The sequence below is a fragment of the Ranitomeya imitator genome, chromosome 4, assembly GCF_032444005.1.
Source record: "Ranitomeya imitator isolate aRanImi1 chromosome 4, aRanImi1.pri, whole genome shotgun sequence".
In the NCBI taxonomy this organism is placed as follows: domain Eukaryota; kingdom Metazoa; phylum Chordata; class Amphibia; order Anura; family Dendrobatidae; genus Ranitomeya; species Ranitomeya imitator.
The window spans coordinates 3108846-3124076 of record NC_091285.1 but is presented as its reverse complement, the minus strand read 5'-3'; the positions used below and the strand labels follow the sequence as shown (position 1 = coordinate 3124076).

General features: G+C 47.2%; 1 protein-coding gene across 4 annotated transcripts in view; it reads right to left on the bottom strand.

The window, feature by feature from the left end:
* Positions 1-15231, bottom strand: part of LOC138674932 (solute carrier organic anion transporter family member 1B3-like) — a 78178-nt gene that overhangs the window by 58627 nt on the left and 4320 nt on the right. The window contains exon 1 of one of the 4 annotated variants that reach the window (XM_069762767.1): positions 9181-9216. The exons of 2 other annotated variants lie outside the window; for them this stretch is intronic. The gene's annotated coding sequence lies outside the window, so the exon portion shown is untranslated. Of the gene's footprint in view, positions 1-9180; positions 9217-15231 lie in introns of those variants that run through there. One more of the 4 variants, XM_069762769.1, reaches the window with a different exon arrangement.

Genomic DNA, 15231 nt, shown 5'->3' with positions numbered 1-15231 from the left:
AGGAAGAAGAGGACAGAAGTCTGGCAGAAGATAAGGACAAAAGAGTCTGGAGGAAGAGGAGGACAGAGGAGTCTGGAGGAAGAAGAGGACACAGGAGTCTGGAGGAAGAGGAGGACAGAGGAGTCTGGAGGAAGTGGATTGAGTATTCTGGAGGAAGAGGATGATGGAGGAGACTGGAGGAAGAGGAAGTAGAGGACAAAGGAGTATTGAGGAACTAGGACAGAGGAGTCTGGAGGAAGAGGAGGACAGAGGAGACTAGAGGAAGAAGAGGACAGAGGAGTCTGAAGCAAGTAGAAGGACAGAGGAGTCTGCAGAAAAAGGAGGATGTAAAAGTCTGGAGCAAGTGGGAGAACGGAGGAGTCTGGAGGAAGTAGGAGGACAGAGAAGTCTGGGGGAGGAGTAGAGAGACAGAGGAGTGTGGAGCAAGTAGAAGCAAGGAGGAGTCTGGAGAAAGAGAAGGAAGCAGGAGGATGGAGGATTCTGGAGAGCAGTAGAAGGACAGTGGAGTTTGGGGGAGAAGAGGACAGATGAGTGTGGGGGAGGAGTAAAGGGACATTGGAATCTGGGGACAGAAGAAGAAGGAGGAGTCTGAAGGAAGACTGAAGTGTGGAGGGAGGACAGAGGAGTAAGGAGAACAGAGGAGTCTGGATGAAGAAGATGACAGAGTAGTATGGAGGAAGAAAAGGACAGAGGATTCTGGAGGAAGAGGATGATGGAGGAGACTGGAGGAAAAAGAGGACAAAGAAGTTTTAAGGAACTAAAACAGAGGAATCTGGAGGAGGAGGAGGACAGAGGAGTATGGAGGAAGAAGAGGACAGAGGAGTCTGGAGAAAGAGGAGTCTGGAGCAAGTAGAAGGACGGAGGAGTCTGGAGAAAGAAGAAGAAGGAGAAGCCTGGAGGAAGTAGGAGAACACAGGAGTCTGGAGGAAGTAGGAGGACAGAGGACTCTAGGGGAGTATTAGACGGACAGAGGAGTCTGGAGCAAGTAAAAGGAGGAAGGAGTCTGGTGAAAGAAGAAGATGGAGATGCAGCGCCCCAGGGTCCTGGTCGTTGCAGTAATGTCATTTTCCTCTAGGGGAGAGTGATATTAGGTTTGGAGGCAAAGAAGGACAACTGCATCCAGGTATCACAAACATGCAACACATTTCACACTCCAGGCCACCAGGGGGAGCTCTGCTCCTATTTATTAGGTCACTCCCCACATTGGTAAAACTGGTTGCCTGTAGGGAAAGTTAGAGAGTTGCTGGCTGAACTTCGCTCAGATAGTTGGTCCCTGAAAGGGGTGGGATCCTGTCAGAGATCGAGACAGAAGGACACGGAGCTGTGCATGCCCTGAGAGCTGCAGCTCCTAGAAAGAGACGCAGAAGGAGAACTGTTTTGCAGAGAGGGTGAAAAGAAGTCATAGCAAAGGAGTGGATACCAGAAGGGGACCAGCCCTACACAGGCTGCCTCCTTCTGAGGCGCAGGATCCCGGTAGCCGGAACACCGAGGGAGCAACGACCCTTTATGCCTTGCTCAAGAGTCCCAACAGGTCAGATGACTCAGTGTCAAAGTTCAATAATAACACACAATTAACAATTCAAATTATTAGAGCGGTATATATAATGAAAAAAATACAATGATTTCTTATATATTGCTAGACAATAGGTCCAAGTTTGCAGCATTTAGGAGGAAATAATAATAAAAAAAACTAAAAAAAAACCGATCTCTACTTAAATGGACAAGAACCTGCAAGAAAAGGAGTTATTCCAGTTCAGAAGCGAATGCCTTACCGTTCTCCATTTAAGTAGAGATCGTTTCTTCTTTTTTTTTTTTTTTCCTATTCAGTCATCTGACCTGTTGGTGCCCATTTTTTTTGTAATCTGGCAAAACTATTTATACCTGTGATGCCTGTATATTCTCTGTGGTATTTCCTGATGAAGGGGGCATGAGACCCCTGAAACGCGTAGAATAAAACCACTGTGAATCAACTATACTCTCCTGAAATTCATCTTAGCGGCAGCGCAGAACTTTAACTACAAATCTCCCTTTGAAGACATTATTTTCTCTGGTCGGTGAAGACCTGTGGATCTGCAGCAGCCCCTATATATATTTGCTCTAATCTCACGTTACCTGTCCGCCCTACACCCAGGAGGCAAGGTGACACCCCTTAGAGGCTGGGGCATGATAAAGTCCCTATAAACCACCTCAAGCCACCGGTCATACGGGTTTGTCCTATCCTATCCGGGGCACAGAGAGAGACATAACATCTACAACATCTGTGAGGACCTTATGAGAAGCTCAGCAGTAAGGGACTACAAGACCACGGCGCTAGAGGAAGGCTACTGATTTCTACCTGGACAAGGGGACTCTGGATTTGCCTCCAAACCGGCCGGACTCTGCCTGCCCTGTAGTCTGGTGCCCTGGACTGTGGATGCCGAAGTCCTCAGTAAAGGTAAAGAGACTGCAACCTTGTGTCCTCGTTCTTAACTGCACCTTATATCATCCACAATCTACACACTGGGAAGCCTTGGGGTTACAATTCACCTGTGGGAAGGTATACCATCTAGCTGCAATAACATCACCCCAGTGGACCCCTTAAAGCAGCGTCGGTCACCCTGACCGAACACCACAGGTGGCGTCACGAACATTTCCCCTTTAAAGACCTTTCCCTTTAATACAGACATCCCAGGACCACGGACCGGGTCAGCCACCGTGACATCCCCCAAGTGAACTGAGTACTCCGCTGCCCTGACGGGGCGATCCAGAGAAATCTGGAGGAAGTAGGAGAACGGAGGAGTCTGGAGGAATTGGGAGGACAGAGGAGTCTGGGGGAGGAGCAGAAGGACATTGGAGTCTGGGGGAAAAAGAGGATGAGGAGTCAGAAGGAAGACACAGAAGTGTGGAAGGAGGACAGAGGAGTCAGGAGACAGAGGAAGACAGAATATTCTAGAGAGAGTAACAGGACAAAGGAGGAAGGAGGGGAACAGGGGTATGGAGGAAAAAGCACAGGGGAGGACAGACGAAGTTTGGAGGAAGAGAGGTGTCTGGTGGAAGAGGAGGACAGAGGAGTCTGGTGGAGGAAGTAGGGCAGAGGAGTCTGGAGGAACAAAGGGACAAAGGAGTTTGGAGAAAGTCGAATAACAGAGGAGTCTGAAGGAAGGTGGAGAACAGAGGAGATTGGAAGAGGAGGACAGAGGAGATTGGAAGAAGAGGACAGAGACAGAAATGTGGCAGCAGGTCTCTCACAGAGAATATAGTAGAACTCAAATGAGCATTTTTGTTAATGGTGAAGTTGGGAGAGATAACCGTTATCTAATCTATATGGAGGTCTGTATGGGGCATCTTATTCCATGTGGAATGGAAGGTCATAGTAACTTCAACCACCAATTAGTGCAGAATAAATAATCTGTGGAGGATTAAAGAGTTCTCCTGGGATAAAATGTAAGGCATCACAAGATATTTCAGGATGATGCATAAAAACTGACTTCAATCCCTAGGTGAAGCCCTAGGACTGCGTACACATCCCAGGATGAAGTATGAGGAGTGGATACATCCAGTGTTGAAATGTGAGGCCTGAGGAAACATCACAGGGTGAAGTATGAGGACACATGCGGTGATGAAGCTTGAGGTCTCAGGACACATCCTAGGGAGGAGTGCTAGGACTGAGGATACATCCCAGGGTGAAGAGGGAGGATTGAGGACGTCCTGAGGTGAAGCGTGACAACTGAGAACACACCCAAGGGTGAAGCCTGACAGCACATTCTGTGGAGAAGCGCTATGACTAAAGATACATCCCACAGTGAAGCGTGACATTTGAAGGCACATCCCATGAGGATTTGTGAGGACACATCTCGTGATGAAGCGTCAGGATGAGGATACATCCCAGGAGAACTGCTAGGATTGAGGACATATCCCGGGATGAAGAAGAGGACTGAGGATACATCCCAAAGCAAAACATGAAGACTAAGGACACATCTCGGGGTGAAGCGTCAGTACTGAGGATATACTACGGAGAAGCGCTAGGACTGAGGACATATGCCAGGATGAAGCAAAGGGCTTTGGACATATTCCGGGGTGAAGTGTGAGGACACATCCCACAGTGAAGCGTGATATTTGAAGACACATCCTGTGATGAAGAGTCAGGACTGAGGACACATCCGAGGCGAAGCGTGAGGGTACATCCCAGGGTGAAGCATCAGGACTGAGGACACACCCAGGAGAAGCGCTAGGACTGAGGACACACCCAGGAGAAGCGCTAGGACTGAGGACACACCCAGGAGAAGCGCTAGGACTGAGGTAATATACCAGGATAAAGCAGAGGACACATCTCAGTGAAACGCATAAGGACTGAGGACATATCCCAGGGTGAAGGGTGAGGACATATCCCACAGTAAAGCAGGACAATTGAGGACACGTCCCGTGATGAATTGTGAGGACATATCCCTTAAAGAAGCGTCAGGACTGAGGACACAACCCGAGAGAAGCGTTAGGACTGAGGGCATATGCCAGGATGAAGGATTGAAGATGCATCCCTGGGCGAAGCGTGATGCCTGAGGACGCATCCCGGGGTGAAGAGTGAGGACACATCCAAGAGTGAAGCGTTACAATTGAGGACACATCCCGTTATGAATTGTAAGGACACATCTTGTGAAGAAACTTCAGGACTGAGGACACATACTGGGAGAAGCTCTAGGACTGAGGATATATACCGGAATGAAGGAGAGGACTGAGACGTATCCCAATGAGAAGCGCAGGGACTGAGGACATACACTGGGGCAAAGCTTGAGAACTGAGGGCATATCCAGGGTGAAGAGTGAGGACTGAGGATATATTCCGGGGTGAAGCGTGAGGATATATCCTGGGGTGAAATACTAGGACTGAGGACATATTGTGGGATTAAGCGCGAAGTGTGAGGACACATCCTCAGAGAAGAGCTAGGACTGGGGACTTACCGGAATGAAGCAGAGCACTGAGGACACATCCCAGGGCTAAGCATTAAAACTGAGGACACATCCTGGGTTGAGTATTGAGGACATATCCTAGAGAGCAGCACAAGGACTGAGGACATATCCCACAATTAATCAGCACTGAGGACGTATCCCGAGGCAAAGATGATAAGGACTGAGAACATATCCCAGAGAGAAGCGCTAGGATTGAGGATATATCCCAGGATGAAGTGTGAGGACACATCCCGTGAAGAAGCATCAGGACTGAGGACACACCCAGGAGAAGTTCTAGAACTGAGGATATATGCCAGGATGAAGAAGAGGACTGAGGACACATCCCGGGGTCAATCGTGAGGACACATCCCTAGGTGAAGAGTGAGGACACATCCCAGAGTAAAGAGTGACTATTGAAGACACATCCTGTGATGAAGCGGCAGGACTGAGGACACACCCAGGAGAAGCAGTAGGACTGAGGTCATATGCCAGGATGAAGAGTGAGGATACATTCCAGAGTGAAGCAAAACAAATGAGGACACATCCCATGATAAATACTGAGGACACATCCCGAAACAAAGCATCAGGTCGGAGGACATATGCCAGGATGAAGCAGAGGACTGAGGACACATCCCAGGGCGAAGCCTGAAGACACATTCCAGGGTTAAGAGTGAGGACATATCCAAGAGTGAAATGTGACAGTTAAGGACTCATCCCGTGGTGAAGCATTGGGACAGAGGACTAGAGTTGAGCGAATTTGTTCGGATTTGGGTCCAAATACGATCGGCAGCGAATATTGTTTTTGAAATATTCAAACACAGACGAATGTCATTAGAGTCAATGGGAGTAGAAATTACCAAATATGTTCCAAACCGATCATTAAACATAAATTCGGCATGAATAGGGTACCAATATGGCATGAATATGGCAAATTCAGATTCTGCAACCGAATCCAAACAAATTTGCTCCACTCTATTGAGGACATATCCCGGGACAAACGCTAGGACTGATGACAAATCCCGGAATGAAGCAGAAAACTTAGGACATATCCCAGGGAGAAGTGCTAGGACTGAGGACATACACTGGGGCAAAGTGTGAGGACTGATGACATATCCCAGGTGAAGCGTAATGACATATCCTGGGATGAAGTACAAGAACTGAGAACAGATACCAGGCAGAAGCGTGAGGACATATCCTAGGATTAAGCATGACGACTTAGAACACATCCCGGAATGAAGCGTGAGGACAGATCCCGAGAGAAGAGCTAGGACAGAGGACATATCCTGGAATACAGCAGAGCGCTGAGGACACATCCTGGGGCATCATCCAATGGTGATGATTGAGGACATATACTGGAATGAAGTGTGAAGGCTAACAATATATTCCAGGATGAAGCCTTAGGAGTCAGGACATTTCCCAGGATTAAGCATGACGAGTGAGAAGACATCCTGGGGTGAAGCGTGAAGACTAAGACACATCCCGTGATGAAGTGCTAGGGCTAAGGACATATCTCAGCATAGAACTGAGAACACATCCCAGGGTGAAGCGCTAGGAATGAGGACACATCCCGTGATGAGGCACTAAGACTGAGGATATATCCAGGTATAAAGCAGAACACATCCCGGGGTGAAGCGATAGAATGGAGGATATTTCCTTATGCCACTTTCATACTTCCGTCTTTCCTCTGCCGTCGCAATACGTCGATTTTTGAAAATGCAGGATCCTGCATTTTCCCATAGACTTGTATTAGCGACGTATTGCGACGGATGGACACACGTTTCGTTCAAGGGAACGTTTTTCTGTACGTAGTATCCAGTGTTTCAGACCGCACCTGCCCAGTAGGAAATCTCGCACTCACTCTCTTTCCTCACCCAGAATACAGACTGAAATGTGAAAGAACAATCTTCCTTCGGTACGTCGCGCCTACGCTTTGTGACGGGCGGCTACCGACAGAAATGTGAAAGTAGCCTTAGATGAAGCTAAGAACTGAGGATACATCCAGTGATGAAGCACTGAGACTGAGGACATGTACTGGGGTGAAGCAATAGGACTGGGGACACATCCAGGGGGAGGGAAGTTTGAGAGCATATCCAAGGATTAAAGGGAACCTTTCACCCCCAAAATCGCAGGTGAGGTAAGCCCACCGGCATCGGGGGCTTATCTACAGCATTCTGGAATGCTTTAGATAAGCCCCCGATGTATCCTAAATGATGAGAAAAAGATTATACTCACCCAGGGGCGGTCCCGCTGTTGGTCCGGGTCCGGCGCCTCCCATCTTCATCAGATGACGTCCTCTTCTGGTCTTCATGCTGCAGCTCCAGTGCAGGTGTACTTTGTCCTGTTGAGGGCAGAGCAAAGTACTGCAGTGCGCAGGCGCTGGGCCTCTCTGACCTTTCCCGGCGCCTGCGCACTGCAGTACTTTGCTCTGCCCTTAATAGGGCAGACATTGTACGCCTGCACTGGAGCTGCAGCCTGAAGACCAGAAGAGGACGTCATGGAATGAAGATGGGAGGCGCCGGACCTGGACCAACAGCGGGACCGCCCCTGGGTGAGTATAATCTAACGTCTTTTTCTCATCTTTTAGGATACATCGGGGGCTTATCTACAGCATTACAGAATGCATTACAGAATGCTGGAGATAAGCTCCTGATGCCGGTGGGCTTACCTCACCCGCGATTTTGGGGGTGACAGGTTCCCTTTAAGTGTAAGGACTGAGGACACATCCCAGGGTGAAGCATTACGACTGGGGACATATCCCATGGTGAAATGTGAGGTCTAATGACATATCCTGAGGTGAAGCGCTAGGACAGAGGTCACATCCCAGGATGACTTGCGAGCACTGAGGACATATCTATGGGTGAAGTTAGATGATTGAGGACACATCCCTAGGCCTGAGGACACATTTCAGGGTGAAGCGCTAGGACTGAGGAATCCTTGAAAATAGACATTTTGTACCACACTGAATATTCTTTGGGTGAAATGTAAGATTTGGAGATAGAGCGTTATCTTCTGAAGATACCATCTTTCTAGTCCACATCATTTGTATGAGGCCTTTCCTCTAAAAGTCCTCTGTCTATTCCCCTATTTACCCTGTATCAGCTGCAGTTTATCTCACTGTGTGCATTCCTCTGTAGCTTTTGTGAGTATCTGATAATCCAGAAGAAAGAGAGCTGTGGTGATAAACTGTCAGGGTACGATTCTGTGGCAATGAAAGCATAGCCCAAAAGTAGAGGTAAGGTCTGTGTAGAATAAAGGTGGAGAGGTGGACATAAATCAGTTAAGTAAAACGTGCACAAATTTCCTTTCTCCATAGTTAGAGTAGCCCTACAGAGTAGAGACATTGGGTGGGAAGCCCGGGCTGAACTGTTCAGGTGGATCAATGTGATATAGTGAAGATCTGGGCTTATACCTTCCATGAGTGTAGGACTTCTCGGATTGTGCAGAGTAGCCCCACAGAGTAGAGACACTGGGTGGGAAGCCCGGGCTGAACTGTTCAGGTGGATCAATGTGATATAATGAAGATCTAGGCTTACACCTTCCGTGAGTGTAGGACTTTTCGGATTGTGCAGAGTAGGCCTACAGAGTAGAGACACTGGGTGGGAAACCCGGGCTGAACTGTTCAGGTGGATCAATGTGATATAATGAAGATCTAGGCTTACACCTTCCGTGAGTGTAGGACTTTTCGGATTGTGCAGAGTAGGCCTACAGAGTAGAGACACTGGGTGGGAAACCCGGGCTGAACTGTTCAGGTGGATCAATGTGATATAATGAAGATCTAGGCTTACACCTTCCGTGAGTGTAGGACTTTTCGGATTGTGCAGAGTAGACCTACAGAGTAGAGACACTGGGTGGGAAGCCCGGGCTGAACTGTTCAGGTGGATCAATGTGATATAATGAAGATCTGGGCTTACACCTTCCGTGAGTGTAGGACTTCTCGGATTGTGCAGAGTAGACCTACAGGCTCCGGAGCGCCCACTTCTCTCCTGCTCTTAGGTGTGCCATTATAATTTCTCTCCCTGTGTCCACATACTGGAGTGGCCCTGCTAAAACTTGCTGGAACAGTACTGGAGCCCCTCAGTATAGAGCCCACCCAAAACATCCGCCCAATAATTGTAAGCCATGGTGCTCATCACTTTCTAAGGTCAGGGCAAAGCTTATAATAGGCCGGTGCCCTCCACCTCTGTGGGCCACCCCTGAAACCCCCAGGTTATAGAGGCTCCAAATGTTTCCAGTAATATAAGTAAGGGCAATGCCTTACCTGTGCGGCTGTGCTGGCTCCATGCAGTGTCTACTCCAGGATGAACTGCCCCACAGCTGTTGTAATCAGGTATAGCAATGATTAACTCGTCCTGCCCCGAGCCCCTCTACTCAGGGATCCATCCAAACTTCACATTCTTCTAATTGTCGCTGACATGTACAGGGGTGATAACGTAGAGTGGGTACAGAAAGTATTCGGACCCTTGTAAATTTTTCACTCTTTGATTCATTGCAGCCATTTATTATATTCTATAAAGTTCATTTTTTCTCATTAATGTTCACTCTGCACCCCATCTTGACTGAAAAAACAGAAATGTAGACATTTTTGCAAATTTATTTAAAAAGAAAAACTGAAATCTCCCATGGTCATAAGTCTTCAGCCCCGTCGCTTAGGATTGAGGAGAATCACCTTTTGAGCTCGTACAGCTAGGAGTCTTCTTGGGAATGATACAACAGGTCTTTCACACCAGGATTTGGGGATCCTCGGCCATTCTTCCTCGCAGATCCTCTCCAGTTCCATCAGGTTGGATGGTGATCGTTGGTGGACGCCATTTTCAAGTCTCTCCAGAGATGCTCCATTGGGTTTAGGTCAGGGCTCTGGCTGGGCCGGTCAGGAATGGTCACACAGTTGTTCTGAAGCCGCTCCTTTGTTATTTTAGCTGTGTGCTTAGGGTCATTGTCTTGTTGGAAGGTGAACCTTCAGCCAAGTCTGAGGTCCAGAGCACTCTGGAAGAGGTTTTCATCCAGGATATCTCTGTAATTGGCAGCATTCATGTTTCCTTCAATGACAACCAGTCGTCCTGTCCCTACAGCTGAAGAACACCCCCATAGCATGATGCTGCCTCCACCATGCTTCACTGTGGGGATTGTATTGGGCAGGTGATGAGCAGTACCTGGTTTTCTCCACACATACCGCTTAGAATTATCACCATAAAGGTCTATCTTCATCTCATCAGACCAGAGAATCTTATTTCTGATTGTCTGGGAGTCCTTCATGTGTTTTTTAGCAAACTCTATGCGGCTTTCATGTCTTGCACTGAGGTGAGGCTTCCATCGGGCCACTCTGCCATAAATGCCTGACTGGTGGAGGGCTGCAGTGATAGGAGAAAGTTCCACAAAGTTACCTATCTCCCTAATGCATCTCTGGAGCTCAGCCACAGTGTGTAAGGACTGGCGGAATGCACCGAGTTAATATAGATGTTATAATTGGTGTGTTCGCAGCCCGGGGTCCACCGTGCAGGAGAGAACCTGCTGCTAGAAGATGGTGGCACTATATGGAGATATAAGTAAACTCAGTTACTTCACTGAGTCGCACTGCAAAGAACACGCTGTGCCCTGTTAGCATCACAGGGGAACACCGTTAACTGCTGAGTTGATGGCAGTCAGTGGTCACGCACACAGAGAAGGACACAAACACTCCTCTCCGGTGGAACCGGAATTCTAGAGTCTATGAGCCAGCCCTGAATACATACATACAAACTCCTCACCGGAGGTGCCGGTATTCTAAGAGCTTATTTCAGCCGGGTCCATGAATAAAATCATACAGGCATGACCACAAATAGCAAGCTCATAACATGAAGTGATACTAGCGCATGGCCGTGTGGCCATGCGAACCTTTTATAGCTGCAACAGCTTCAGGACCTTCCTAGAGGACCAATGGAAGCTGCTACAGTACTTGAGCAACTTCAGGACCTTCCTAGAGGACCAATGAGAGCTGCAGCAGTACCTGAGCATGTGACCCCTGACCGCCAATGAGAGGTCTTACCTTGGGCATGCTCAGAAGGGAAAAAGCAGGACTTAGTCCCAGAGACGTCTGCTCGCCGCTGACCAGTACTGGCTACAATGGCTAAGCCTGGGAAAGCAGCAAAAAACCATCCGCACAGTATTAGGCTGAGCCAGACGCTGGGACCGACGTCTCCGCTGAGCAGGCTCCACCACGGCTGGAGAAGAATGGGAGACTGCAGCGGAGGTGGCTCGAGATTCCCCCTGTGCAGAGGCAGGAACTCAACCCCTAACACAGTGATCTTGGGGTTCTTCTTTTCCTCTCTCACCAAGGCTCTTCTCCCACGATTGCTCAGTTTGGCTGGACGGCCAGGTCTAGGAAGACTTCTGGAGGTCCCCAACTTCTTCCAATTAAGGATTATGGAGGCCACTGTGCTTTTGGGAACCTTGAGTGCTGCAGAAATTCTGTTGTAAGCTTGGCCAGATCTGTGCCTTGCCACAATTCTGTCTCTGAGCTCCTTGGCCGGTTCCTTTGGCCTCATGATTCTCCTTTGGTCTGACATGCACTGTGAGCTGTGAGGTCTTATATAGACAGGTGTGCGCCTTTCCAAATCACGTCCTATCAGTTTAATTACACACAGCTGGACTCCAATGAAAAAGTAGAACCATCTCAAGGAGGATCACAAGAAAATGGACAGCATGGGACTTACATATGAGTGTCTGAGCAAAGGGGCTGAAGACTTATGACTATGTGATAGTTCAGATTTTCTTTTTCATTAACTTTGCAAAAATGTCTACATTTCTGTTTTTTTCAGTCAAGATGGGGTGCAGAGTGGACATTAATGAGAAAAAAATGAACTTTATTGAATTTACCAAATGGCTGCAATGAAACAAAGAGTGAAAAATGTAAAGGGGTCTGAATACTTTCCGTACCCACTGTATGTCTGACATGAGGCTGACCTCTATTGGGGTGACAGGTATAGCTGATATGTGCACAAGTGACATATGGAGAAGACTGAGTGTGTGTGTATAAATATACACACTGCACAGTACCACCTTTATATCCTGTATATATACACTGCACAGTACCACTCCTCCTGTCCTGTATATAGACACTGCACAGTACCACTCCTGTCCTGTATATATACACTGCACAGTACCACTCCTCCTGTATATAAACACTGCACAGTACCACTCCTCCTGTCCTGTATATGTACACTGTACAGTACCGCTCCTCCTGTCTGTCTCTTATCTTAGTTTGAGAACATGTCAGAATCACAGCACACCCATCATTCATCTTATTTTAAAATTGGCTTTCTAATGATACTAAATTCGTCCTAGTTGTTCCACATGGTTCCGGAGAAATCGTACTCGTTGTGTTTAGCTGCTCGCGCTTACAGTGTTTGACAGATCTACCGATGGAAGTTAGCAATATATATTCCTTATTTTTCTAGCCCAAATCGGTGGCCCACTATCTTATTATAATAGAACAAAGAACCTCATGTCTTTTGAGAGAGAGACTAGACCAGTCTCAGCTGCTACTGGAGGGAGATTTGTGTGGCTACAGGCGCAATAAAAATTCTTGTGGTGGGGGCCATGAGGGACTTGGGATCCACACAAACACATATCAGCAAGCAGAAACACAGAGAGAAGTGGGGGTCAGAGACCACAGTATGTGTACTAACAGGGAAAACTTAAAATCATATTATACATTGTCATCACACACTCCTCCTGTCCTGTATATATACACTGCACAGTACCACTCCTCCTGTCCTGTATATATACACTGCACAGTACCACTCCTCCTGTCCTGTATATATACACTGCACAGTACCACTACTCCTGTCCTGTATATATACACTGCACAGTACCACTCCTCCTATCCTATATATATACCCTGCACAGTACCACTTCTCCTGTCCTGTATATATACAATGCACAGTACCACTCCTCCTGTCCTGTATATATACACTGCACAGTACCACTCCTTCTGTCCTGTTTATATACACTGCACAGTACCACTCCTCCTGTGTATATACACTGCACAGTACCACTCCTCCTGTATATATACACTGCACAGTACCACTCCTCCTGTCCTGTATATGTACACTGCGCAGTACCACTCCTCCTGTAACCACTCCTCCTGTCCTGTATATGTACACTGCGCAGTACCACTCCTCCTGTATATATACACTGCACAGTACCACTCCTCTTGTCCTGTATATGTACACTGCACAGTACCGCTCCTCCTGTCTGGCCTGTATATATACACTGCACAGTACCACTCTGTCATGATTCCCACTGTGCTAACACCACTATGTCACAAATCGGGGATGACCTTGGGCCAGCACACGGCTATCACATGTGCAGGGGGGCTATCTTAGTTATCCTTCCACTGCTACAATGTGATAAAAACACAAACAAGTCTTTTGACCTATCAATTTACCGCAGGGGCTTATTTTAGTTATCTCACTGCTGCTACAAAATCACAAACTGCAGGGATTTATGTATATCCCGCATTCCAGTTCCGGTTTGGAACTTGCAGCTCTCTGGCGCCCCCTTACCTTCAGGTCAGTCTAGGTACTGCACCTAGGGTAAATAGTCGCCAGAAAGGCTGCCTGCTATTTTCTGGCTATTGGGCACACTGCAGCGAGGGCGATATAACTACTCCCACTCAGGCAGGAACAATAATTATTAACGCCACCGTCACTACAACGACTCCCAAATGCACAGAACAAGTATGCTGCCACCAGCTCCGATTAAACGGGTCCGAAGTCAACCCAAATCAGTAGCGCAATTCACTTCAGAAGACTTAGGGTACATTTTAGAGCAGGAGAATGAAACTAGTACTTTATACGTTTTACTCCATAAAAAGATCAGGCAGTGTTTATAAAAGGTATATACAGATGTTACAATATGAGACAAAGTATGTACAAAGCAATTATAAAATAAACATGGATTATAGGAAAATAAACTCACATTTGCTTAGATAATTTCAGGCAAACCATGCTGGTAGGCGGAGCCCCAAATGTCCCAATGCATCATGGAGGCTGCCTGTATTGAAGTCCCAGGCAAGAATGAAGGCTGGGTCAAGTGCAGCAACTTATAACTGCAGGCTTGTGACATCATTAAAGGGGTTTGATTCAGCATTGCCCTCCCCTCTCCTCAGATGTACAGTTTTTACCAACAATACTTGTAATTCTCTTATCTTAGCTTGAGAACATGTCAGAATCACAGCACACCCATCATTCATCTTATTTTAAAATTGGCTTTCTAATGATACTAAATTCGTCCTAGTTGTTCCACATGGTCCTGGAGAAATCCGCACTTTGTACTTGTGTTTAGCTGCTCGCGCTTACAGTGTTTGACAGATCTACCGATGGAAGTTAGCAATATATACTCCTTATTTTTCTAGCCCAAATCGGTGGCCCAATATCTTATTATAATAGAACAACGAACCTCATGTCTTTTGAGAGAGACTAGACCAGTCTCAGCTAGTACTGGAGGGAGATTTGTGTGGCTACAGGCGCAATAAAAATTCTTGTGGTGGGGGCCATGAGGGATTTGGGATCCACACAAACGCATCTCAGCAAGCAGAAACACAGAGAGAAGGGGGGTCAGAGACCACAGTATGTGTACTAACAGGGAAAACTAAAAATCATATTATACATTATCATCACACACTCCTCCTGTCCTGTATATATACACTGCACAGTGCCACTCCTCCTGTCCTGTATATATACACTGCACAGTACCACTTCTCCTATACTGTATATATACCCTGCACAGTACCTCTCCTCCTGTCTTGTATATATACACTGCACAGTACCACTCTTCCTGTCCTGTATATATACAATGCACAGTACCACTCCTCCTGTCCTGTATATATACACTGCACAGTACCGCTTCTCCTGTATATATACACTGCACAGTACCACTCCTGTCCTGTATATATACACTGCACAGTACCGCTCCTCCTGTATATATACACTACACAGTACCACTCCTCCTGTATATATACACCACACAGTACCACTCCTCCTGTATATATACACTGCACAGTACCACTCCTCCTGTATATATACACTGCACAGTATCACTCCTCCTGTATATATACACTGCACAGTACCCCTCCTCCTGTCCTGTATATACACTGCACAGTACCACTCCTCCTGTATATATACACTGCACAGTACCACTCCTCCTGTATATATACACTGCACAGTACCACTCCTCCTGTATATATACACTGCACAGTACCACTCCTCCTGTATATATACACTGCACAGTACCACTCCTCCTGTATATATACACTGCACAGTACCGCTCC